Here is a 26,551-nt window from a genome sequence, read left to right as displayed (position 1 = left end):
TTGCGGACATGAGGAATAAAATGAGCTTGTTTGTAGCTGGGCTGCCTCGGTTGTCGAGTAAGGAAGGTAGGGCTGCAATGATTATCGGGGAGATGGACATATCAAGGTTGATGGCTTATGTGCAGTAGGTTGAGGAATAGAAGCTGAGGGACAGGGAAGATTTCAGAAATAAGAGAACTAAGACTGGTAATGAGTCCGGGCAACAGAAAGGTAATGTGAACCATCCGTCCTTTCAACAAAGGCAAAAGGGACCTGCTCCATCATCTGCTAGGGCACCTGCACCCAGATTCAGAGGTGAATTTAATGGCCAGAATTTGAAGGACTTCAAGGCTAGACCAGCACAATCGTCGGGTAATGTGGCGCAATGGGGTAGTAAGCCTCCTACCTGCGCCAAGTGTGGTAGGAACCACTCAGGTATTTGTCGTGAGGGCTCCATTGGTTGTTTCAAGTGTGGTTAGAATGAACATTTCATGCGAGAGTGTCCAAAGAATAGGTAGGGAAATGGGGGCAATAGAGCTCAGTCTTCTTCAGTTGTTCCACCAGATAGGACGACACCTAAAGGATATACTTCTAGTACTAGCGGAGAAGCAAACCGCCTCTATCCAATCACCAGTCGCCATGAGCAAGAGAACTCTCCAATTGTTGTCATTGGTATGATCAAAGTCTTTGCTTTTGATGTGTATGCTTTGCTAGACCCAGGAACAAGTTTATCTTTTGTAACTCCTTATGTTGCAAATAAGTTTGATGTTCTTCCTGAAAGACTTTGTGAACCCTTTTGTGTTTCTACACCTGTTGGGCAGTCTATTCTAGCAGAAAGATTCTATCGTGATTGTCCTATTTCTATCAATCAGAAGAGCACCATGGCTGATTTGGTTGAGTTAGACATAGTAGATTTCGATGTTATTATAGGTATGGATTGGCTTCATGCTTGTTATGCATCATTAGATTGTAGAAATCGAGTGGTCAAGTTTCAGTTTCCGAATGAGCCAATCTTAGTATGGAGTACCAGTTCAGCAGTGCCTAAAGTTCATTTCATTTCGTACCTTAAGGTGAGAAAGTTAGTTTCGAAGTGTTGTCTCTATCGCTTAGTCTGAGTTAATGACTCTAGTGTTGAGATACCTCATTTTCAATCAGTTCCTACAGTAGGAAAATTTCCAGATGTTTTTCATGATGATCTACCCGGAATTCCTCCTGAGTGAGAAATAGATTTCGACATAGACCTCATTCTAGATACTTGTCCTATCTCTATTTCGCCATATAGAATGGCACCAGCAGAGTTGAAAGAGTTGAAAGAGTTGAAAGAGCAGTTGAAAGATCTCCGAGATAAGGGTTTCATTTGACCAAGTATCTCACATTGGGGTCATCTAGCCTTGTTTGTAAGAAAGAAAGATGGTTCTCTTAGGATGTGTATAGATTATCGCTAGTTGAACAAGGTTACCATCAGAAATAAGTACCCTCTTTTGAGGATTGATGAACTTTTTGATCAGCTTCAGCGTGCCACTTGCTTTTCGAAGATTGACCTCAGATCAGGCTATCACCAGTTAAGAGTAAGGGAATGTGATATTCCAAAGATAGCTTTCAGAACCAGATATGGTCATTATGAGTTTTTGGTCATGTCTTTTGGTTTGACCAATGCACCAACAACTTTCATGGACCTTATAAATAGAGTTTTCAAACCTTATTTAGATATGTTTGTTATTGCCTTCATTGATGACATACTAATCAATTCAAGGAATGAAGAAGATCATGCTAGCCATCTCAGAATAGTTCTTCAGACTTTGAAAGATAAGGAGTTGTATGTCAAGTTCTCTAAGTTTGATTTTTGGCTTGAGTCTGTGGCATTCCTAGGCCACATTGTGTCTGGTGATGGAATTAAGGTTGATACTCGGAAAATTGAGGCAGTGTAAAATTGGCCTAGACCCATGTCTCCAATTGATATTAGGAGTTTCTTGGGTTTAGCTGGCTATTATAGAAGATTTGTAGAGGGGTTCTCATCTATTGCATCTCCTTTGACTAAGTTGACTCAGAAGACAGTGAAATTTCAATGGTCTGAAGCTTGTGAGAAAAGCTTTCAGGAATTGAAAAAAGAGGTTGATTACTGCTCCAGTTTTGACTTTACTAGAAGGTACTCAAGGTTTTGTGGTGTATTGTGATGCATCTAGAGTTGGTTTGGGTTGTGTCTTAATGCAGAATGACAAAGTTATAGCTTATGCCTCCAGACAGTTGAAGGTTCATGAGCAGAATTACCCAACCCATGACTTAGATTTGGCTGTTGTAGTATTCGCTTTGAAGATATGGCATCATTACTTGTATGGTGTGCATGTTTATGTATTTACTGATCACAAGAGTCTTCAATATGTGTTCACTCAGAAAGAGCTTAATCTCAGACAGAGGAGGTCATTAGAATTACTCAAGGATTATGACCTGAGTATTCTTTACCACCCAAGTAAGGCTAACGTTGTTGCTGATTCTTTAACCAGGTTGTCTCTGCGTAGCGCCGCACATATTGAAGAAGGGAAGAGAGAGTTACCAAAAGATGTGCACAGATTGGCACGCCTGGGAGTCAGACTTATTTATTCCACAGGAGGAAGAATAGCGGTGACGAGCGGGGCCGAGTCATCATTAGTGTCAAAAGTGAAAGAGAAACAAGATCAAGATCCCATTTTGCTTGAGTTGAAGGCAAATGTTCAAAAGCAAAGAGTATTAGCTTTTGAACAAGGGGGAGATGGTGTATTGAGGTATCAAGGTAGATTGTGTGTACCTATGGTAGATGGACTCCAAGAGAAGATTATGGAGGAAGCTCACAGCTCCAGACATTCCATTCATCCGGGTTCCACAAAGATGTATCGTGACTTGAGAGAAGTTTATTGGTGGAATGGAATGAAGAAGGGCATTGCTGAATTTGTTGCTAAGTGTCCAAATTGCCAGCAAGTGAAGGTTGAACATCAAAGGCCCGGTGGTTTGGCTCAGAAGATAGAACTTTTGGAATGGAAGTGGGAGATGATCAATATGGATTTTATCACATGGTTGCCAAGGTCTCGCAGACAGCATGATTCTATCTGGGTAATTGTCGACAGAATGACAAAGTCAGCCCATTTTCTACCGGTAAAGACTACTTTTTCAACAAAAGATTATGCTAAGTTATATATTAAAGAGGTGGTGAGACTTCATGGAGTCCCAGTCTCCATTATTTAAGATAGAGGTGCATAGTTTACTGCACAGTTCTGGAAATCTTTTCAGAAAGGCTTGGGTTCGAAGGTGAACTTAAGTACTGCCTTTCATCCTCAGACTGATGGGCAAGCAGAGCACATTATTCATACTTTAGAAGATATGTTGAGGGCTTGTGTAATCGATTTCAAAGGGAGTTGGGATGACCACCTACCTCTCATTGAGTTTGCCTACAACAACAGTTATCACTCTAGCATCCAGATGGCTCGATACGAAGCTCTTTATGGGAGAAGATGTAGATCTCCTATTGGATGGTTTGAAGTTGGTGAAGCAGGGTTGATAGGACCAGATTTAGTTCACCAAGCTTTGGAGATGGTGAAAGTGATTCAAGAGAGGTTGAAAACGGCACAGAGTCGTCAAAAATCCTACACTGATGTTAAGAGAAGGGCGTTAGAGTTCGAAGTAGATGACTGGGTATATTTGAAAGTTTCACCCATGAAAGGGGTTATGAGGTTGGTAAGAAGGGAAACTCAGCCCCCTATATATTGGACCTTATCGCATAGTCAAAAGGGTTGGCAATGTTGCTTATGAGTTAGCGCTACCACAGCAACTAACAGCGGTTCTTTTGGTATTTCACATCTCCATGTTGAAGAAGTGCATAAGAGATCCTTCATTGATCCTACCAACTGAAAGTATTAGGATCAAGGATAGCTTATCTTATGGGGAGATTCCTGTTCAGATTTTAGATCGCCAAATTCGCAAATTGAGAACAAAAGAGGTAGCCTCAACCAAGGTCCTTTGGAGGAACCAATTTGTTGAGGAAGCTACTTGGGAAGCCGAAGAGGACATGAAGAAGAGATATCCATATCTCTTTGAATCCGGAGGAAATGCAGATCAAGGTATTAATTTCCTTCTTAGTGCTCTTTAAATTATAATAAGCATATTGTAGTTGTTGTTGTTTGCATGATTGCTTGTTGGGTGCTTGAATTGATGTTATACCCTTAGCCTTGTAAGAGTAACCTCATTCGAGGGAGAATGTTCCCAAGGGGGAGATATTGTGACATCTTGCAAGTTGATAGCTAGGAAGAAGCTTAAAAATCGGAAATAGTCATTTTTGGAAAGAATTTAAAAATCTGGAAAATTTAGTTAATTATGGGAAAAAGTGAGTTTTTGGTCAACTTTGAACAGTCATAACTCCTAGATCAGGATTATTTAGGTGTAGTTCCAGTTATTTTTGGAATGATCTTTGCAACGCCGCCGAGTTTGCTCGATTCTGAGTTCTTACGAGTGAGTTATGCCCTTTGGAAGTTGGGTTGTTGGCAGGGCAGTCAAACCGATTTTGTAAGGGTATTTTGGTCTTTTCCCTAGCCATTTATTTTGGTCATATTAAGATGTAAGACTGATTTTAAATCAGTTTTTTTTTTTCCTTTTAATAGTGAGAGTTAGGGCTTTTGAGAGAGAGAGAAAGGAGAGGAGAAAAAGAAGAAAGAGCAAGGAGTCCGTCAAGATCGTTGTGGATATCGTCGGGGGTGATCCCTATTAAGGTATGTGAGATCATAGTGTTGGGTTGGTTCATTCCCCCACACGCCAAACTCGTTTTAATTACGAGAAAAGATTGTTTGTGTTGTTGAAGTTGTGGTTTTGTTGTTGAAGTCCCTTGTTGATTTGGGTCAGGTTTCCGGTTGTGTTTGTGAGTTGAAATCTATTGTATGTTGAGGGGTTTTATGATTTTAAGTGTTTGGGGCTGGAACCATTGAAGTTAAGGAGGTTAAGGAGGTTTAGAGATGGAAAAATGAAGGAGAAAAGTTGAGTTTTCTAGGGAAAGGGGTGGCGCATCCCAAAAGGGACTCTGAAGTCTAGCCCTTGGGGCGGCGCGCCTAGCAGAGCGCCCAGCAGGCCCCTCTGAAGCTTCAGGGCTGGCGCTCCGCGCCTCTCAGAGCGCCAAGGACGCCAAGTTTTCCTTTTCATTGCCCACTTTTTCATAAATGTTCCTTGGTAGCAGCCCTAAACACTGAGATTAAAGCAATCTTTAAAGTTTTTCAAGAGTCTTTATTGAACGTTTTAACTTCATTTTAATGCTCAAGTTTCAAGTTAAGTACAAATTAAAGAGTTTGAAGTTAAGCCAAGAGTATAAAGTTGAGGTCATTTCTCAAAAGTTATTAGGGAACTATGTATTTCCGAAGAAGTTTTAAAGAAATGTTTTAACATTTAAACAAGATTGGGAACTAAGATTTCCAAAGAGCCTTCGGGCTAGTTTTCTAGAAAAGAGTAATCGCTTTCTAAATGAAGCAAGAGAGGAAACTGAGATTCCAAGTTAGCCTTTGAGCTAAGTTTTTGAGTAATTATCTCAAATCAGCAGGAAGACATGTTTTAAAAGTATAAGAGCCCGTACATTTTTGGGAGTAGTATTGAGCACCGATTTAGGGGAGCGTTCAAAGAACCCACAGTCCCCATAGAACCATGTAGCCATCATGGGTAGAAGAGGTTCATACTTTTTAGATGAATCCTTTTCAAATTAGACTAGTGGATCCATTAGGCAGTTCAGGTCCTATACCTTTGGCCGGGTATAGGATGCACTGGCAGCGTGAGGTTGATCGTTGTATCATCACTATAGCTCTTATGTGCTGGTTGTCGGTTAGAGAAACTCACACAACAATTATGGTATTTTTATATACATTAGTTCAGTTGTATTTCTACATACATCTCAGACTTATTGTATCTTTGTATACATATAGAGTTTATAGCAGGTTTTAAACAACTTTTCTTTATAATGCAATTGTTTTAAATTGCCTTATATTGAAATGAGTCATTCAGGTTGAGTTGAGTTGAGCCAGGTAAGTTATTCAGTTTATTCCAGACTTCCTTCTAGCCTATGTTGCTTAGCTTTCCAGCTCGCATACTCGTACATTCAATATAGTGATGCCAGTTGGCCTGCATCTAATGACGATGCAGACACAGGTACCCAGGATCAACATCCAGCAGTCCGTTGATCTAGCTGAGCACTCCACAGTCAGTGGTGAGCCTCCTTGTTTTTCGGAGGACTCCGTTATTTTGTTTTCTTAGTTTTGTTTTGTTAGGATGTTGCGGGGTCTGTCCCAACATCCATCTCAGTATTTTAGAGGCTTCATAGACAGTCAGCCAGTTAGTTTTGAGTCTCTCATCTATGTATATATATGTTAATATTCTATTTTGAGACATAAGTTGCATTTTGGCATGTTATGCATCAGTTAAGTTGTTTTATAACCTTGCATTGCATTGAGTTATTCTATTGAGTTAGGTTTTCGCTGAATTAAGAAAGCCAGGTCAAGGGTTCACTCGAGGCCAACAATGGTCTCCGGGTGCCAGTCCCGCCCAGGGCTGTAGGCTCGGGGAGTGACACTAATGCGGAAATTCAACTCTAGAACCTGAAAGTGATTGTACCAAAACTCTACCAAAGACAAGTCTAAGAACAAGAGGAACAACCCCGAAACTAACAAACACCATAAACAGTTAGTCTAAGTCCGAAAAGAGTGGACTTAAATAAGAGATATCAATGGCAGCCTAAAAGAACTGGCTCACCCTTGAATCCGGTAACTCTCAGTAGTCACATAGTTGAGGTCTATCAATAGCTGCCTAAAGATGCCCTGTACTCAACAAAGAAAGAGCAAGTGCAGTATCAGTACACAACTACAGTATATTGGTAGTATCACACGGCTATCCCAATAAGTGAAACACATACAAGTAACCACAACATTATAAAATAGGCATATACCGAACATATACAATATTAGTCATCTTTTCAGGATCAATGTAGCATCCCACATTCTTAATAATACACATTGGTTATCAATTTAGAGCAACATATAGTCTTCTAATATCAATCATCATTACATATGAGCGTAATCATCACAAGTAGATACACAACACAATTCAATGGTCCTCTCATGGAACCCACACCTAATTGTTAGCATACCAGAATGTGGTACCCGATCCAATGTTTATGCCAGAAAGTGGCAACCGATCCCATATTTATGCCAAAACGCGACAACCGATCTCATTTATGTTAGAACGTGGCAACCGATCCCATTTATGCCGGAACGTGGAAACCAATCCTAGTTAGTGTGTCGGATCGTGATACCCTCCCATTCAACCAACCACAAACACAATCATAATGTATATTCTCATAATCATACAACAAGAGGTGATTCATGGCATACAATTATTCAATTATCCTCATTTTCGATTAAGGTGATCAATAATGCAACATTCACATACATACATGCATTATAATGAAGCAATTACAAATATACATCACACCAACATGAAATCACAACCATCACCTACCTCGTATCCAAGCTTGAATTCCCTAAGGCAATTGAATCTTCCCTTTCCAGATTCTTCCCGCTTGTTCATGGTCTAAAAACATACAATTAACGCAATGATCAATAAACGAGGCCTAATTACCTGGATTATAATCAACATTATCAACCCTAGGCCAACCCAAGATCCCATTACCCAAATTAGGGCTTTTCCCACCATCCAAACAGTTCCAAAAACCGTTCCCCAACAATAATCACCCAAGAAACCAAGTTTTACGTATCAAAAAATGAATTTGGGGAGTGAAAACCTTACCTTTAGCCTCAAGAATGGTGGAAAACTGTTTAGAAAACCCATAGGGTCGTTGCATAACTCTCAAAGTCGAAAAGTACAGAATAAAATGTTTTTGGGGTTTATTTACGACCTTAAGTTGTGTCGGACCCGCTACAACGGTCCTCACCCCGCTACAGCGGCCCCGCCCTGGTGGGAGAAATCCCGCCTCAGCGGCTTGCATGGAACCAGTGAGCTTTATTAATAATTCCAAAACCCCCATTTCACAACACACCTTTAACCAAAGATGCTTAAAAAATACCGTTCATGCTAAGATCGATTCTGGAGTTCTACTCACCCGAATTCAATTCTGTAAAATCCTACGAATTCCTTAACGACTTATCTAACTAGTCATGTAATCATACTCATAATTAAATCACCCGATTGTTACTAGATTTCCCTACACCTCAATGACACCGATTTGGTCCAAATCTTGACTAGGTTGGGAAATTCCAAGTTACTACGAAAAAGTTTTTTGGCCCCAATCCTTTCTCCATTGGCTTTTCCCTAACGACGAAATCAGATCTTTACAATAGATGTATTCTTGAGGTAGTCTAAACGATTGTATCTCTTAACCTTCATATGTTACAATTATGTCTATGTTAAATGCTTATATTGATGTCGATATATATCTTATGTTTTATTTCGCTATTTTACATACTATACAATTCCATATGTACTTACGTCCTTTGTTTGGGAGGAATTATATCTTTCACTGTGATCAAGCCACTTTCTAGGTTCTACATCTTCATCTATCTATTAGCCCTTGTAACGACCAGTTTCCATCGTTATATAAAAGCCTACGGGGAAATAATTGGGGCCAGAAATTTTTTAGTAGTAACTTGAAATTTCCTAGCCTAGTCTAGATTCGGACGAAATCAGAGTCAGGTGAGTTTAGGAAAATCTGGTAATGAATGAGAAGTGTAATAATGAAATCGATTGCATGAGTAGATAGCTATGACATTAAGGAACCTATACGACTTTACGGAGTCAAATTCGTTCGAGTAGAACTCCTGAAACTGATCTTAGCGTGAGAGGGTAGTTTCTGAGTGTCATGGGATAAATGTATATTGTGAAATAGGGGTTTAAAACTCTTAATTTAGCTCTTTGTTTTCATGCAAGCCACAAGGGCAGGATTATTTTCGCTAGGGCGGGGCCGCTGTGGCGGTATGGGGGCGGCCATAGCATGCCAGTCGCGACCTAAGTCAGAAATAAACCCCAAAAATGCTATTATTTTGCAATTTTCATTTTCGAGAGCTAGGAGACGACCCCAGGCAAGTTCTTGACAGTTTCCCACGAAATTTGGTGCTAAAGGTAAGGATTTTATTCCCCTAATCTGTTTTTCAATCCATAGAACTTATAATCTTGATCATATATTGTTGGGGAGGGTATTGGACTGAATTGGATGGTGGGAAAAAGGCCTAGCTACACCTTAGGATCATGAGTTGAATCTTGGGTTATTAGGTTTGTTATAATCCGGTTAATTAGACCTTTGATTGTTGATCCTTGCGTATATTAACTGTTTGGAGACCTAGAACAAGCGGGAAGAATCCGCAAAGTAAAGATTCAAGTGCCTTAGGGGATTCAAGCTTGGATTGGAGGTAGTTGATGGTTTCATTTCTTGTTTGTGTGATGTATGTTAGCAATTGCTTCATTGTAATGCATGTATGTATGTGAATGTTGCACTATTGATCACACCTAATACAAATGAGTATGAATGAATGATTGTATGCCATGAATCAACACTTGATTGTATGATTATGAGAATGTACATTGTGATTGTGATTGTGGCTTGTTGAATGGATAGAGTGTTACGTTCCAACACACTAACTGGGATCGGATGTCATGTACCGACATACATATTAGAACGGGTGTCACATTTTGACACATTAACTTGGATAGAGTGCCACATTCTGGCGTATATATGGGATAGGGTATCACGTACAGCACACTAATTGGGATCGAGTACCACATTCCGATACACTAACAGTTTGGATTTGTGTTCCGTGAGGACAATTGAATTATACTGTGTATCTACTTGTGATGATTACGTTTATATCTAATGATGATTGATATTGGAAGACTGTATGTTGCTCTAAAATGATAACTAATGTGTGTATATATATATATATATATATTGTACATATCATGTTTACCTTGTTATGATTCTGATATATGTTATGCTTACTGGTATAGTTGCGTTATCCTACCAGTACACTGTGGTTGTGTACTGATACTGCACTTGCTCTTTCTTTGTTGAGTATAGGGCATCTTCAGGCGGCTACTGACAAACCTCAGTTAGGTGACTTTTAAGCGTGACCAGATTTAAGGGTGAGCCAATTCTTTCAGGCTGCCATGGATCTCTCTTGTTTAAGTCCAATATTTTTGGACTTAGACTAGTTCTTTAGATATCGTTATGTTTAAGCTTTCGGGATTGTATCCCTAATCCTTAGACTTGTGAATTGTTAGAGTTTTGGTATAATGACTTTTAGGTTCTAGGGGTTGAATTTTGGCCTTAGTTATGGTTCATTGTTTTAGTTGAACCGTTGGAGTTTATGGGCACTCCATTTTTATTGTTATTTAAACTTGCTTCCGTGTCTTTAAACGCCTTAGTTTTCATAAAAAAATTTAATTTGGGTTGTAGTAATGGTTCTCCCATCAGAGGGTTAGTGTGGGTGCCAATCACGACGGTCTGGGTCGTGACAACCTCTCTCTAGTTTTTGGGGCATAGTATACATCTTTCCAGTGCTTTATATTTATGTGCTTAAGGTATACAAAGGGCCTTGTCCTTGTAGGTATTATTCAGTTATGTTTAGAGGCTTCATAGATAGTTGAATAGTTTTATTACATATGGGCCTTCGTGTCCTTTGATAAAGGTTTAGAATTTCTATGACTTACGTTCTGAAATCTATTTTCTTATGTAACTTATTTCTTCAAATACTTTAAAATGCCACTCATATTTAGATGTATGCTCATGTCCAATTCCATGTTTTGGGTACGATCGGGCCAACAATGACATCGAGTATCGGCAACGTCCACAGTGTAGGCTCAGGGTGTGACAAACATAGTATGCCATAAGGTATCTACAAAATTGTCATTCTTATGGGTGTTTTGGGCACCAAACTTATAATCAGGATGCTACAAGTCATTTAGGAGATATTTTCCCTTCTTTGATACTTTAGATTGATTAATAGAGTTATGCCATAAGAAACTTATTCAAATTCATGCATTGCTCAAAATTCGTCAACCTACCTCTGTACTCAAGGTGATAGAAACATTAAAGCTCCAATCCTAATCGAGGAGATATTCTTAGATAAACCCAAAGTAAGGTGTGCCCTCACTCTCTTCTCTAAACCTTTTTTCATATGATATCCTTAAAGGATAAATTATGTCTCTATATGCCTAGATGATCTTGTCACCCAAGAGATATTGTAATTTGGGGGCTTTATATGTTGTAGGTAGTAGAATGATCCTAGTGCTAATAAGATGAAGTTAGAAGTGTGGAAAAAAATTGGGAATGATGTTTGATTGACGTATGTTGCCAAATTTATGTATATTTAAGGCAAATAATGTGGTGATAAATCACGTCCGATGATCTTTACTAAAGAGTAATGAGTTTCTTATCAAGTTTATGGTAGACTGATGATTAAGAGTTGTTGGTTAGGGGAAGCTTTAGTATACATGATCCAAGAAAATAAGTTTATTATGATGTGTCATTATGTTAGTAAAGACCAACTATAGGTTTTGAACAAAGGAATAAACTAGTTAGGAGTTAACATATTAGGGCTATACTTTATGATTTTTTAATGAAGAGCTATATGATACTCATTAGGTAGAGAATCTAATTAGGCAATGATGTAATATGAATGTATAGGTAGTACTGAGTCTGACAAAGCAAATGTGTTAATACACTATAATTAAATAAACCGTAAGATAAAGATCAAATAGTTGTCATAAGGTCTGAAAGAACTAATGTTTCTCAAATTTATATAGTAATTGTAAATTAGTATAGTATGTGAGAAGTTTCATTGATGTACATGTTTAGTACTAGACACTAAGCTTGTGTTTTAGAAGAACATTGTGATAGAAAGGATGGATTTATGATGGTGAAAATGGTAGTTTTGAGATTTGTTCTAGTAGGTTTGACATAGCATATGCGAGAAATTAAAATGTTAACTTGCAAGAAGGGTGATGTTTCTAGTGTGGTGTATGTGACTCTTAGATAAAAATAGTGAATTGTGACTAAGTCATTAGGTAAGATGAGGCATAAGATGTGTACCCAAAATAGTATATAGTTGTATGATGCTCTAAGTTTATGATTTGCTATGTGTGGCTACTTGTAAGCTTCAACTTCTAATATAGAGAAGTCTGAAGTAAGCATTTTATGGTATCCATAATAGTTGGGTTGAAGGGGAAACATATAGATGATGACTACCCTTCCATTATAGTTCAACTTTATATATATATATATATATGAACTTAGAAGAGGAGTTTTAGAAGGATAAAAGAAGAGGTCAGATCATACGAGTAAGAAGAAGCGTATTTGTATGCCAATAAGAGAAGCTCAGTATAGAAAGATAACTATAGAGATAGGAGGGAGTTAAGTATCTGAGAAACAAGTCCTAGCAATGGTTTTGCATCTACAAATATTGTCTAATGGGAGAGTTTTAGCATTTTTGTGTATAATGATGCCAAAACCCTGTAGAGTGTTTTCATTATAGGTTAGATTATACCTAAGTTGTCAGTTTTGGGTCAACTTCAAACTGCCATAACTTTTAGTACGTGATGAGTAGGTGGCCAATAAGATATCAAATGAAAGGTCTTTGAATCCTCTTTCGAACGCCACCGAGATTGCTAAATTTTGAGTTCGTATGAGAGAGATATATCCGTTTAAACTCAACCTGTCTACTTTAAAAAATTTACCCGAATTAGTGAGGGGTATTTTGGTCTTTTCTTACCCCATCAACTTTAAATATTTTTAGTAATATTTAAGGGGTCTAAACTGATTTGGATCAGTTTTCAAAATCCTAAATATGCTTAGGGTTTTGAGAGGATGTCAAGAATAGAAAAAAAAGGAGAAAGAAAGGAAAAGATTCAAGCGCTCAAGGGTTTCTTGCAATCTTCAAGGGGTTTTTGCTAAGGATTCGATCCTAACGAGGTATTTAAGTTCTTATAGTGTTGGGTTCGTTCACCCACCCACAAATCATATGATTTTTATCCGTAATTTTGTCCTTAAGGTTGAATGGTTTGAGTTCTTGAGGTTTGTGCTTCGTTTTTTGATAATGAAGTTGTTGTTGATTCTTGAGCTGAGAGTTTCTAATGAGCGTAGTTCTTGCTGAAATTGTTCTGGTTATAAGAATTTGAGAGTTTTGACCTTAAAATTTCAGTGTGTATGAGTTGAATCAAGTTTGGGAGAGGAAGAAAAGATCCGGCAAAAACAAGCGCCCAGGTCCGCGTCGCAGACATGCTTCCAATTCCAGTCACCATGAAATTTAATCCCTCCCCGTGTCGCAGAGAGAATGCAGACTCCAGTGTTCCAAAAATTATTTCGTGACCAAATAATTTAATTCATCTCCGCATCGCGCCTTTTCTCCTCATCAGTGTCTTTGCTCGTTTCTTATTAGTAACTATCTAAACCCCATTTAATCATCATGAAATCCTCGCATCATAAATCATAACTCCTGAATTCATAATGCAAATACAAGATATAGTTAAGAGTCAAGTTTGAGAGAGTCTTTTGAGTCATTTTGAGAAGTCCTTTACAAACTTTGAAAACTTCTTTTAAGACTTGAGTACTGGAATATGAGGATGAGTAGAGTTGAATTTCATATTTTCAAAATGAATTTATAGGAACTAAGTATTCCCAAGAATAAATGTTGTTACATTTAAAATGAGAGGAAACATCGATTTCCAAATGAGTTCATGAGGAGTTTTGAGTATAATCTCTTTTAAGCGAACCTTTTGAGTAATAATCTCAAAGTTTGAGGATGAGGAAATGATTTTAAACATATGAGTTGAATTATATTATTGGGAGTAGTGTTGAGCACCTATATGGGGACGAGTTCAAACAACTCAAAGTCCTCATAAACCATGTAGCCAACGTAGAAAGGGTCATACATTTTAGATGATTCCTTATTATTTTTAAAACATAGCTTAGTGGATCCACTTAGTTGAGGATGTCTTATACTTACGCAAGGTATAGGACAATTCTGGAAGTGTGGGCAAGACGTTGTATCATCAAATAACTCATAGTGATGAATGTGAGTTAGAGAATCCCCCAAATAGAATTATTTTGTATCTTTACATAAAAACTTAGTGATTTTTGTATTCTTAAATATATTGAGTTGTTAACTACTGTTTTAAAAACGTTCTTTATAATGCATCTCTATTGTTGCTTTTATATTGAAATGAGTTGAGTATTTCTGAGTTTGAGTACCTTTGAGTTGAGATGAGGTGAATATGTTTCTTCAGTTCCTGTTCAAGTTTATGTCATGTTTTAGATTTCCCCTTGCATGCTTGTAAATTTCATGTACTGACGCCATTTGGACAACATCACTCATGATGCAGATACATGAGATCATGGTCATCAACAAGCCCTCGTTGATACTATCTACAATCCTGGAGTATTTTGGTGAACCTCTTTGCTTCCGGAGGATCCCTCATTTATTTATGTTATTTCAGTTTTTTTAGGATGACTGGGGGTCTTGTCCTTAAATCCCTCATTGTATTAGAGGTTTCATAGACACTAGTAGTTCGGGAGTCTTTTCCTTTCTATTGTTAATGTTTAAGACTTGAGTTGCCTCTTCTGGCCAGTTAAATGTTCTTATACATTTCTGAGTTTATTATTATAGGACATTTGAGTAAAGCTTCACTTTTGAGTTCATCTAATGTTGAGTAAGTCTTCCGCTGAGAGTTGAGCCAGGACAAGTGTTCGCCTGGGGCCAGCAATGGTTCTCGAGTGCCTGACATGTCCAGGGTGTAGGCTCAAGGCGTCAAAGCTATAAGTTAATATAGTAAGCAAGTAATCACATTAATATCCGTGTTTAGTAATAGACATTTAGGTTGAATATAAGATGTGTGTCGTTATCAAAAGAATGGAAACATGACGGTGATGATGTTAGTTTTTAGATCTGATCTGGTAGACTTCACACAGAGTAGGTAAGGAATTAACATGTTAGGTGCAATGAATATGAGTAGTACAAGTGTGAGATTCTGACTTTTAGATGAGACAAATGAAGTATGACTAAGTCACTAGATTAACAAGAGTGATAAGAGGTGTACCCGAGATCGTATGTAATTAGACAAGGTTCCAATTAAGTTAATGATTTTTCGTGTGTGCCTAGATAATATATTTGAGTTGTTAATGTCGAATAGGCTAATGTAAACATTATATTTTTTTCCTTATGAGTTAGATGAAACGACCTTATAAGCCAATAAGAAGAGGTTAATAGAAGCTTCTTGGAAAAAAGTCTTAAAAGGAACCCTAGTACCTGCTCCTGCACCTGGAGGATTTTGTAACCAGGAGATAAGCCTTTATCAATTATTAGATTAAAGCAAATGTAGACCAGTTTAGAGATGATGGGAATAGTATTCTTGTGATGACATTTTCTATAAAGGCATCGAACCTGAATCATGGGATTTAGATTAAAATAATCACCTTATGTGAAATACTTTGTGATTTAGAGTTAGACTTGAATACAGTAAGAACATGCATTTAGACTCAGTCCTTCGTAAGAATAGTCATATACCCTTGTTAGAGGTAGGAGTTGCAGCTAATAAAGTGTAGTAAGCAGAAAGAAAAGCATAGTTGAGAAGTGTTTCTAAGCTTGAAAGCTACCAATCATATCACTGAAGGCATAATATTCATATTCTTACTTCGTGCCTAGATATTTTAACTTTATGTCAACTAATATTAGATAGAGTGTGACTATTTTCAAACTTATACTGTTTATGACTTTTGTGCTCTAGTCTAGTTCCAGAACTATTAGTATCAATCAACTCAAGCTATGTTAGTTACCAAGTTCATAAGTCAAGAGAGGTAGAGGTAGTAACTATTTTCCCCTTCATTCTCAGTTTAACCGTCATTCGAGGACGAATTATCCCAAGAGGGAGATATTGTACCGCCCCAAAATTTTCTATGTTAAGACCCAATCTATTCTTCATTTACTTGTAGTGTCATTTTAGGTGATTTTTTAATTTCCCATATGTGTTAATGTAAATTCTTTAGTGTCCGAATGATTTTGGATATCAATTAAGGTCACTAGAAACTCCTAGCATAAAGTAGAGTTGAAAATTTCCTTACTGATTAAGTTTGATGTAAGATTTTACTTGGGTCAACTTTAAACAACCATATCTCTTAGAATATAAAGAGTTACGTGACCCATAACTTAAAAAACTAAAGGTATTTGAATCTTCTTTCCAATGCCACCAATTTCGCAACAATCTGAGTTTTGAGTAAACAGTTATGACCATTTTAGTAACCATATACAGTGTAGTGATGAATTAGCCGATGGAAAAACATTAAAAAAGTTTCTTCTTGTCTTTTTACCTCTACGAAAACCCTAAACGAATTACTTGACTAATTAAGGACCCAAAATAATCATATTTTTATCACTTAATACATCATTCTCTTAACTCTCAAATCCTAAGGCAAAATCCTAAGGTAATATCAAAGTAGAAGACTCCATTCAAGATTTTTTTCCATCTTTTTCAAGATTTTTCTTCAAGGTAAGTGTTTCTACAAAACTTCTATTATTTCCAACTCAAATTCCTCCATACAATTATGAATCATTAATGAAAATCATAATTCGTGGCCCTAGATATTTCAAGAAAATAATAGAAAAATCTCAAGAAAGGTTTTCTTGATTGTTCTCCTTCAAGCTAAGGTTTCCAGGCCTCTAATCAAGTTCTTCTTCAAGATTCTTCAAGAAGCTTGTTCTTCCAGGTATGCAAGTCTATCATAGTGTTGGACTAGTTCTTTCTCATGCCCTACATCTACTTTCAAATCAGTAAGAGTAATCTAGGATTCTATCCCAAGATTTGAGTATTCTTGAGTAAGTTGATTTTGAGTTCTTGAGTTCTTGTTTCTTTTTCAAATTCTATTCCTAATTATTGAATTTCTATATGTTAGACATTGATATTCTAGAGTTGATTCGTTCATGTCTACATTTCATCATGAACCAAATGAATTGAGTATTTTTGAGATGACTAGTATCGTTGAGTTCTGATTTCTAAGTTCTTGAGTTTTGAGTACTGAGTTTCCATATTGCCATTAATATCCCTGAGTTGAGTTGTTAATCTCCATAATTCTGCATGAACCCTATGAATTGAGATATAAATTTTAAGAAGCTTTTTAAAGCCAACACTTGAGTTTTAAACTAAGTTTTGAAGAAGTAAAGATGAGTTTTGAGAAACAGTTTTTAAAACATGATTAGTAAGACAATCGAGAATGACATCAATATTTTAGAAGTATGGTATCTAGATATGCCATCAATGTTTATGAAATATGACTTCCCAAGTCATCAAAGATTGTATTACAATTTGATTTTGATATATTTTTGAGAAAGAGATTTCATGTATGAATTGAGTAAGAGTATAAGAGAACTAAGTATTCCCAAAGGTATCCGTTTTTTCATTGATAAAAGAGTAACTTTGATTTCTAAATAAGTTATGAGTTCAAAGATATTTCAAGAGCAGTTACCTCTTTTATGAGGATTGTTGAGCAATTATCTCAAATCAAAGGAAGATTATGTTTTCAACATTGAACATGAGTATATATATTATTGGTACTAGTATTGAGCACTGATACGAGGATGAGTTCAGACAACTCATATTCCTCATCAACCATGTATGCCAACATAGGTACATGATCATACTTTTTAGATGATTCCTAAGTGCCTTCGAAAAGAGCTTAATGGATCCACTTAGTTGAGGTGTCCTATATCAAGTCAAGGTATAAGATAGTTCTAGCAGCGTGGGCGAGATGCTGTATCATCATGTAGCTCATAGTGATGGTTGACGTTAGAAAATCACCCAATGAGTTAAATCATTTTTTTATATATCACTTACTATGTTGAGTTCAGAGATGTGAAAGTATTTTGTAAAGCTTTTAAAAGATTTAACTCATTTTTTTTGTTACTTTTAGCTTGAGTACATTGTTATCTATTGCAGTCCTTTCTTTATGTTATTTGTTATTCAACTATATTATGTACTCATAAATTCATTTGTGCTAATGTCATTTGACCTGCATCTTTTGGTGATGCAGATGCATGTACTTAGGATCCTAAACAAGTGTATGTTGAGATCACTTCACCCGCTCATCAACTTTCGAGTGAGGTCTCCTTGCTTCCGTAGGACTTCAATTTTGGGATTTGTTAGTATTAGTAGCATTTTGAGTAGGGTTGGGTCTTGTCCCGACACTTGTCTATATACAATAGGGCTTCATAAATGGCAGTTTTGGAGTGTCTTTTAGTTTTAGATATTTTATTTAAAACTTATGTTTCATACTCGGTATATTCAGTGAAGTTTTGAGATTCAGTAAATTATTTTAAAAGTTTCTTTCAATTTGATGCTTATATATGCTTAAGTTAGACTTTTGCTTGTTGTTGGTCAGGATGAGGGTTCGCTTGTGGACTAGCAATGGTTCTTGAGTGCCGTCCATGTCCAGGGTGTAGGCTTGGGTCGTGACAAACTTGGTATCAGAGCACAGAGTTCAAGTGTCCTAGGTTGTCTATGAAGTCGTTTTAGTAAAATCTTATTTATGGTTGTGAGGGCCCCACTTCTATAAATGAGGGACTTCAGACATTTAAGAAAATTTTCCCTTCTTTCATACTCTAAATCGTGCAATGGAGTTGTGTCATAAGAAATTTATTTAAACTCGTGCGTTCCTCAGATCTATTCAACTACCCCTCACACTCAAGGTAGTTGAAAAGCAAAGCCAATTCCATATCAATGAGTTACTCTAATCGAGAGTCTAGAGAAAGTTATGAGACTGCAGATGAACTTGAGAGAAGCTTGTGGGTGAGCTTAATTGTTGTGTTTCAAAAGAGTACGCTATTATTGATAGGAATAGTGCGTTCAAGCTAAAAGTGAGATGTATTCCTAGAATTTTTAGTCTAAACCTTGTTTTAGTTGAGACCCTTCTGAGAGTGTGTTTTAGAGATGGAGTGGTATGTTCACCCTAGAGGTAGTATGAGTTACGATGTTATAAGTAGTAGTAATAGTAGAAGTGCCCAAAGTTATAGGAAAACATGCATGGGTATAGTAATCTATGAAAGGGAGGTAGTGGTGAGGAAAATTAGGTTGTTGCATTCATGCACCTAGTAAGTTATTAATGATGAGTTTTGCTCTATGACTAGACTAAGAATAATAATTTTGTATAGAGTTCATGATAGAAAGTAGATGAATAGTTACTAGTAAGGATGAGTTAGAGCGTTCTTTAACTAGAAATGAGTTTAAGTCAATGTGACATCGTGTTAGTGAAGACTATGTGTAGGTGTTGAATAGAAGAGCAGAGTATTCATGAGGTTATATATCTAAGATAGGATTATGAGTTTGAAGGTAGAACCCCATGATATTCAGAAGGTTATAGAACTAATTTGGCAATGATGTAAAGTGAATGGGTATATTGCACTTAAGTTCTGAAAGAAATTGTGACGGTAAACTATAAGTATGTAGACTGACATATAAAGATTTACTATTTGTCATGAGGTCTTAGTGGTTCAGTGTTTCTTATCTTATCTAGTAGTTGTAAGTTAATATAGTAAGGGAGCAATCACATTGATATCTATGTTTATTAATAGACAGTTAGTTTGAATTTGAGATGAGTGTCGCTATCAAAAGAATGGCAACATGAGGGTGATGATGTTAGTTTTGAGATCTTATGTGGTAGACTGGACATAGAGTAGGTAAGGAATTAATATGTTAGGTGCAATGAATATGAGTGGTACAAGTGTGAGATTCTGACATTTTAATGAGAGAAATGAAGTATGACTAAGTCACTAGATTAACAAGAGTATTAAGAGGTGTACCCAATATCGTATGTAATCAGGTTCTAATTAAGGTTAATAATTTTTTGTGTGTGCCTAGATAATATATTGGAGCTCTTGATATGGTGGCTGATGTAAATGCTATTTTTTTTTCCTTAAAAGTTAGATGAAACGACCTTATAAGCCAATGAGAAGAGGTTAATAGAAGAATCTTAGAAATAAGTCATAGAAGGAATCCTAGTACCTGCACATGGAGGGTTCAATAACCATGAAATAAGCCATTATCGAATATTAGAATAAAACAAATGTAGACCAGTTTAGAGATGATGTGAATAGTATTATTGTGATGATATTTTCTTTATCGAGGCATCGAACCTGAATCTTGGGATTTAGATTAAAATTATCACCTTATGTTATATACTTTGTGATTTAGAGTTAGACTTGAATATACTAAGAACATACATTTAGACTCAAACCTTAAGAGTAGTCATATACCCTTGTAAAAGCTAGGAGTTGCAGCTAATAAAGTATAGTAAGCAGAAAGAAGAGCATAGTAGGGAAGTGTTTCTAAGCTTGAAAACTAGCAATCATATCATTCAAGGTTTAATATTACTATTCTTACTTCGTGCCTAGATATCCTAGCTTTATGTCAAATAATTTGAAATAGAGCGTGATTATGTTCAAACTCATATCGTTCGTGACTTATATTCTCTAGTCCAGTTTCAAAACTATTAGTATCAATAAGCTTAACCTATGTTAGTAGGAACGTTCAGAAGTCAAGGGAGGTAATGATAGTAACTACTTTCCCCTCCATTCTCGGTTTAACCGTCATTTGAGAATGAATGATCCCAAGGGCGAGATATTGTAACAACCCAAAAATTTCTAAGTTAAGACCCAAACTATTCTTCATTTAATTGTAGGATCATATCGGGTGATTCTTAAATTGCCCATATGTGTAAAGGTAAATTCTTTAGTGTGGGAATGATTTTGAATATCAAGTAAGGTCACTAGAAATTCCTAGCATAAAGTAGAGCGGAAAGTTTCCTTACTGATTAAGTTTTCATGTAAGATTTTACTTGGGTCAACTTTAAAAGACCATATCACTTAAAATATAAAGCATTACATGGACCATAACCTTTTAAATTAAAGGTATTTGAATCTTCTTCCCAACGCCTTCTATTTCGTAACAATCCGAGTTTTGAGTAAAAAGTTATGACCATTTTAGTAACCAGATACAGTGTAGTGATGAATTAGCCGATGGGAAAATATTAAAAAGGGTCTTTTTGTCTTTTTACCTCTAAGAAAAACCTTAAATTAATTTCTTGACTAATTAAGGACCCAAAACAATTAGATATTTTATCTCTTAATACATCATTCTCTTCTCTCTTAAACCCTAAGGCAAAATCCTAAGGAAAAATAAAAGTAGAAGACAACATTCAAGATTCTTTTTATCTTTTTCAAGATTCTTCTTCAAGGTAAGTCTTTCTCCAAGAATTCTATTATTTCCAACTCAAATTCCTCCATACAATTATGAATCACTAATGAAAATCATAATTTTTGGCCATAGATATTTCAAGAAACTAATTCAAAAATCTCAAGAATGGTTTTGTTGATCTTTCTCCTTGAAGATAGGGTTTCATGGTTTCTAATCAAGTTATTCTTCAAGAACCTTGTTCTTTCAGGTATGTAAGGCTATTATAGTGTTGTACTAGTTCGTCCTCATGCCCTACATCTACTTTCAAATGAGTAAAAGAGTAATCTAGGATTCTATTCCTAGATTTGAGTATTCTTGATTTAAGTTGATTTTGAGTTCTTGAGTTCCTGTTTCTTTATCAAATTATATTCCTAATTATTGAATTGATATATGTTATGCATTGATATTCTTGAGTTGATTCACTGATGTCTATATTTCAACATGAACCCTATGATTTGAGGATTTTTGAGATGAGTAGTATCGTTGAGTTGTGAGTTTTTGAGTTCTGAGTACTGACTTTCCATTTGCTATTAAAATCCCTGAGTTGAGTCATTCATGTCCATAATTCCGAATGAACCCTATGAATTGAGTTTTAAACTTTTTGAAGAAGTAAATATGACTTTTGAGAAAGAGTTTCTAAAACATGATTGGTATGACAATCAAGAATGACATCAATGTTTAAGTAGTATGGTATCTAGATATACCATCAATGTGTATGCAATATGCCTTCCCGAGTCATCAATGATCATATTATAATATGATTTGGATATATTTTTGAGAAAGAGTTTTCATGTATGTATAAGGGAACTAAATATTCCTAAAGGTATTAGGTTTTCTCATTGATAAAAGAGAAACTTTGATTTCTAATGAGTTATCAGTTCAAAGATATTTTAAGAGCAGTTACCTCTTTTATGAGGATAGTTTGAGAAATTATCTCAAACTAGAGGATAAATATGTTTTTAAACATTGAAGATGAGTAAATATTATTTGGAGAAGTATTGAGCACCGATATGGGGATGAGTTCAGAAAACTCATATTCCTCATGAACTATGTCTGCCAACATGGGTACATGATCATATTGTCTAGATGAATCCTAAGTACCTTCGGGCAGAGCTTAGTGGATCTACTTAGGTGAGGTTTCCTATATCCCGGTAAGGTATAGGACAGTTCTGGCTGCGTGAGCGAGACGTTGTATTATCCTATAACTCATAGTGATGGTTGTCGATTAGATAATCTCTCAATATATATAAAGTGCATTTTTATATATCACTTATTAGGTTGAGTTCAGAGATGAGAAAGTATTTTGTAAAGCTTTAAATGATTTAACTCCTTTATTTCTTTAAATTCAGCTTGAGTACATTCTTATCTATTCCAGTCCTTTCTTTTAGTTATTTGATATTTAGCTATACTAGATGTTCGTACATTCAATGTACTGATTTCATTCAACCTACATCTTTTAATGTTGTAGATACAAGTTCTTAGGATCCTCAACAAGAGTCTGTTGAGATCACTTTATCCGCTCATCAACTTTCGAGTGAGGTCTTCTTGCTTCCGAAGGACTTCGGTTTTATGAGTTGGTACTATTAGTAGCATTTTCAGTAGTTTTGGGTCTTGTCCTGACACTTGTCTATATATAGTAGAGGCTTCATAGATGTGTAGTCTTGGAGAGTCTTTCAGTTTAAGATATTTTATTTAAAACTTATTTTTCATACTCAGTATATTTAGTGATGTTTTGATATTCAGTAAACTATTTTTAAACGTTTCTTTCAATTTGAGTCAGCTAGGATGAGGGTTCGCTTGGGGACCAACAATGGTTCTTGAGTGTCAAACACGTCTAGGGTGTAGGCTCGAGTTGTGACGTTAAATAACTATCTTTGATTTACGTACACATTTGATCAGAAGTCAAATATGAGAATCAACAACAAGAAATTTATATACAATGTACCTTATAAAATAAAAATTAATGTACGGACAAAAAGTTCTAAAAACTAAAATGTAGTCGTTATCTTCACATTTTCATTTGACATCTAAAAAATTAAAATCAAATACTTTAATATTTAAAATATTTATATTTTTAAGCGTGAAATACACATGCAACACACGTATTCGAGAACTAATATATATATATATATATATATGTATATATATATAAATCATAAATGGTCTGTATACTTTTTAATATAAATTTTGTTCATCTCTAAAAGACTAATGAACTTGACATCAAACATGCAAAACCTACTATTTCGAAGCTAAACCATTATTTTGTTTTCCTCAAAGGACTTTTTTTTTTATAAAAAAAACATAATAAAAATACACTTGAATTAAAAATACTTTTAAAAAGTTTGGTCAAATACAAATTATTTCTCAAATATGATTTTTAATTTTAGTAGTCAAACATAAACTACTTCTCATCGAAAATAGTTTTGTAAAACACTTTTGGTAAAAAGTTATATTTCAAAATAAGTCAGTCTTAAAAGATTGGTCAAATAGATTAGTAAACTTGACATGGAGCTTCTTGTCATAGTTTTAATGGTAATGTAACACCTCGCTAAGCGAAAGAGCTATAATTAGAAAGAGTCATTTTTGGAAGGAATGAAAAATCTGAAAATATGTTTAAGTTATATTAAGTTTGAGTTTTGGGTCAACTTCAAACGATCATAACTCCTAGCTCAGGATGAGTTAAGTATGCTACAAGATACCGTAGGAAAGATCTTCTAATTATCTTTCCAACGCTACCAAGTTTGCTCATTTTCGAGTTTGTATGAGGGAGATATTCTCGTTCGAAGTTGGGGTTGTCTAGAAAAGGAAAGGCAAAGCCGAATTTTAGAAGGGTATTATGATCTTTTCACTACCCGATTAATTAAATTCGTTTTTGGTAATTAAGTTGGGGTCTCAACTGATTGCATTCAGCTTACACTTTAGAAAATAAGTTAGGATTTTGAAAGTGGAGAAAAGAAGTGGAGAAAAAAGGAGAAAGAAGCTTAGAATCGTTGCGTTCTTGAAGATTTGCTTGTGGATTTCACCAAGGGTTTATCCCTACGAGGTATGTGAGACTTTCATCATGTTGGGTTCATTCACCCACGTGCCCAACATGTTTATTTCGGTGTGAATTCATCCAAAAAGGATTGGAAGTCGAATGTTCTTGATGTGTGTTCTTTAATTTGGGTTAGGATTGAGGAGTTTCTTGAGGTTGTAGTGTTGATTCTTTGAGTTGTTTGAGTTATATTGTTCTGTATATATTTTGGGTGTCTGAATCTAAGGAGAAAGTGAGAAAAAGAATCGAAATTAATCGAATTAATGACAGAAAATGAGAGGAAAAATTCACCAAGTTTGACTAGGGGAAAGCTGGCGCAACGCGCCCCCTAGCTCCAGGAAGGCTAGGGCGGCGTGCAAGCAGTGCACCAAAAATGGCTCTCTGAACTTTGGGTATGGCGCGGCGTGCCAACAATGTGCTAGAGCCGTCCTTCCCAACCCATTTTTCGTCATTTAGCCCATCTGAGTTCTTATAAACTGTACTAACACTTCCTATCGATTCTAACTATTCTGAATGACTTCTAAAAACCTAGAAATCATTCCTAAACATTGAATCATAACCTTGAATCCATATATTCAAATTCAAGGAAAGTTAAGAGCCAACTCTTGAAAGGTCATAGAGTATTTTAAAGAAGTCTTTTGCAAATGTTCTAAGTCTTGAGTTTGAGTTGAGTAAGAGTAACAAATGAAGTTCTTTTCTTCGAAAGAGTATATGGGGACTAAGTATATTCCCAAATGAGTAAATATTTTCACATTTTAAACAAGAGAGGAAACTTTCCAAGAGAGCATTTGAGCTAGTTTTTGAGTAACTATCTCAAACCACAGAAAGAGTTCTTGTATTTAAACAGATGAGTTGAGTATTTTGGGAGTAGTATTGAGCACCGATGTGGGGACGAGTTCATAACTACTCAATGTCTCCATAAACCATGACGTGGGTAGAAAGGGTCATACTTTTTAGACGATTCCTTAATGCTTTTTAACATACTCTAGTGGATCTACTTAGTTGAGGCGTTCTATATCCTGGCAAGTTATAGGACAGTTTTGGCAACATGGGCGAGACGTTGTATCATCACATAACTTATCGTGATGGTTGTCGGTTAGAGAAACTCCCACAAATTTATATTAATTTATTGCATATATGTATATTGAGTTGTTTCTTACTGTTTTAAATGCTTCATATCAACTGCAATCTTTAATGTTGTCCAATTCTTTATTTGAGTTGAGTATCAATGAGTTGAGTAAAGTTGAGGTAAGTTTTTCTTTCAGATTCGAGTTCAAGCTTATGTATTATTTAGAATTCCCCTCGCATGCTCGTACATTCAATGTACTAATTCCATTTGGCCTGCATCATTTTATGATATAGATATAGGTAATCAGGATCAGCATCCAGCGCCTCGTTGATCCAGTTGAGCACTCAGAGTCAGTTGGTGAGCCTCTTTGCTTTATGAAGATTTCCCTTTTTATTTTTTTGATTAGTTAGTTCATTAGGATGTCGTGGGTCTTGTCCTGAAGTCCATCTCATGTCACGACCCGAGAGCACCCCCTAGTCGTAACACGGCGTACTCGACCCTGAAGGGGTCTTATACAAGCCTCATAGCATTCATTCATCGCATATGTAATAAAAATAGTACGAAATTCAAACTATTTATTCAAAAACCATACAGTTTATCATTTCAAAAGAATTTAAATGCAAGTGGAAGTCTAACGTCTCACATGGCCATCTTAGACAAACTTTAACAAGATAGGGTCACAACCCTTTTACAATCGAAGTCTTAACAATAGTCTTAAGACATAAGAAAAACTAGAAACATAAAAGTCCATATCCTCGATCCATGAGGACATACCAAAGGATGTCTTGAGAGAACTCTAATCCCAAGCTTAACTAGAGAATGCAATTACTTCCCGGAACCTACACTTGTAGTAAAAATAAGAGAATATGGGTTAGCACACAAAAATGTACTAAGTATGATGACCATGCAAAAACATGCTTAGAAAGGGACATTTTATTGAAAGTCATGCTTTTATGCCCATTTTTGTAAAACTTCATGAACATTGATCAAAGAGGCATATTATAAGTCACAACCAACATACAGAGTCACATATTTCACATTTAGTCAAAATCACACATAACCCTTTATCTTCACCTTGAGCCTTCACCTCAAGTAATCCTCAACCTATACCTTGTGCAATGTATGGATAACGTCCCATACCACCACCCACACTAAGGTACCACCTTAAGGTCACCCAAAGTGAACTTACCATT

This window comes from Solanum verrucosum, unplaced genomic scaffold, assembly GCF_900185275.1.
Source record: "Solanum verrucosum unplaced genomic scaffold, falcon-dt-bn FXZP01000107.1, whole genome shotgun sequence".
NCBI classification, from domain to species: domain Eukaryota; kingdom Viridiplantae; phylum Streptophyta; class Magnoliopsida; order Solanales; family Solanaceae; genus Solanum; species Solanum verrucosum.
The sequence above is the reverse complement of the archived record's forward strand: the minus strand, read 5'-3'. Positions refer to the sequence as shown.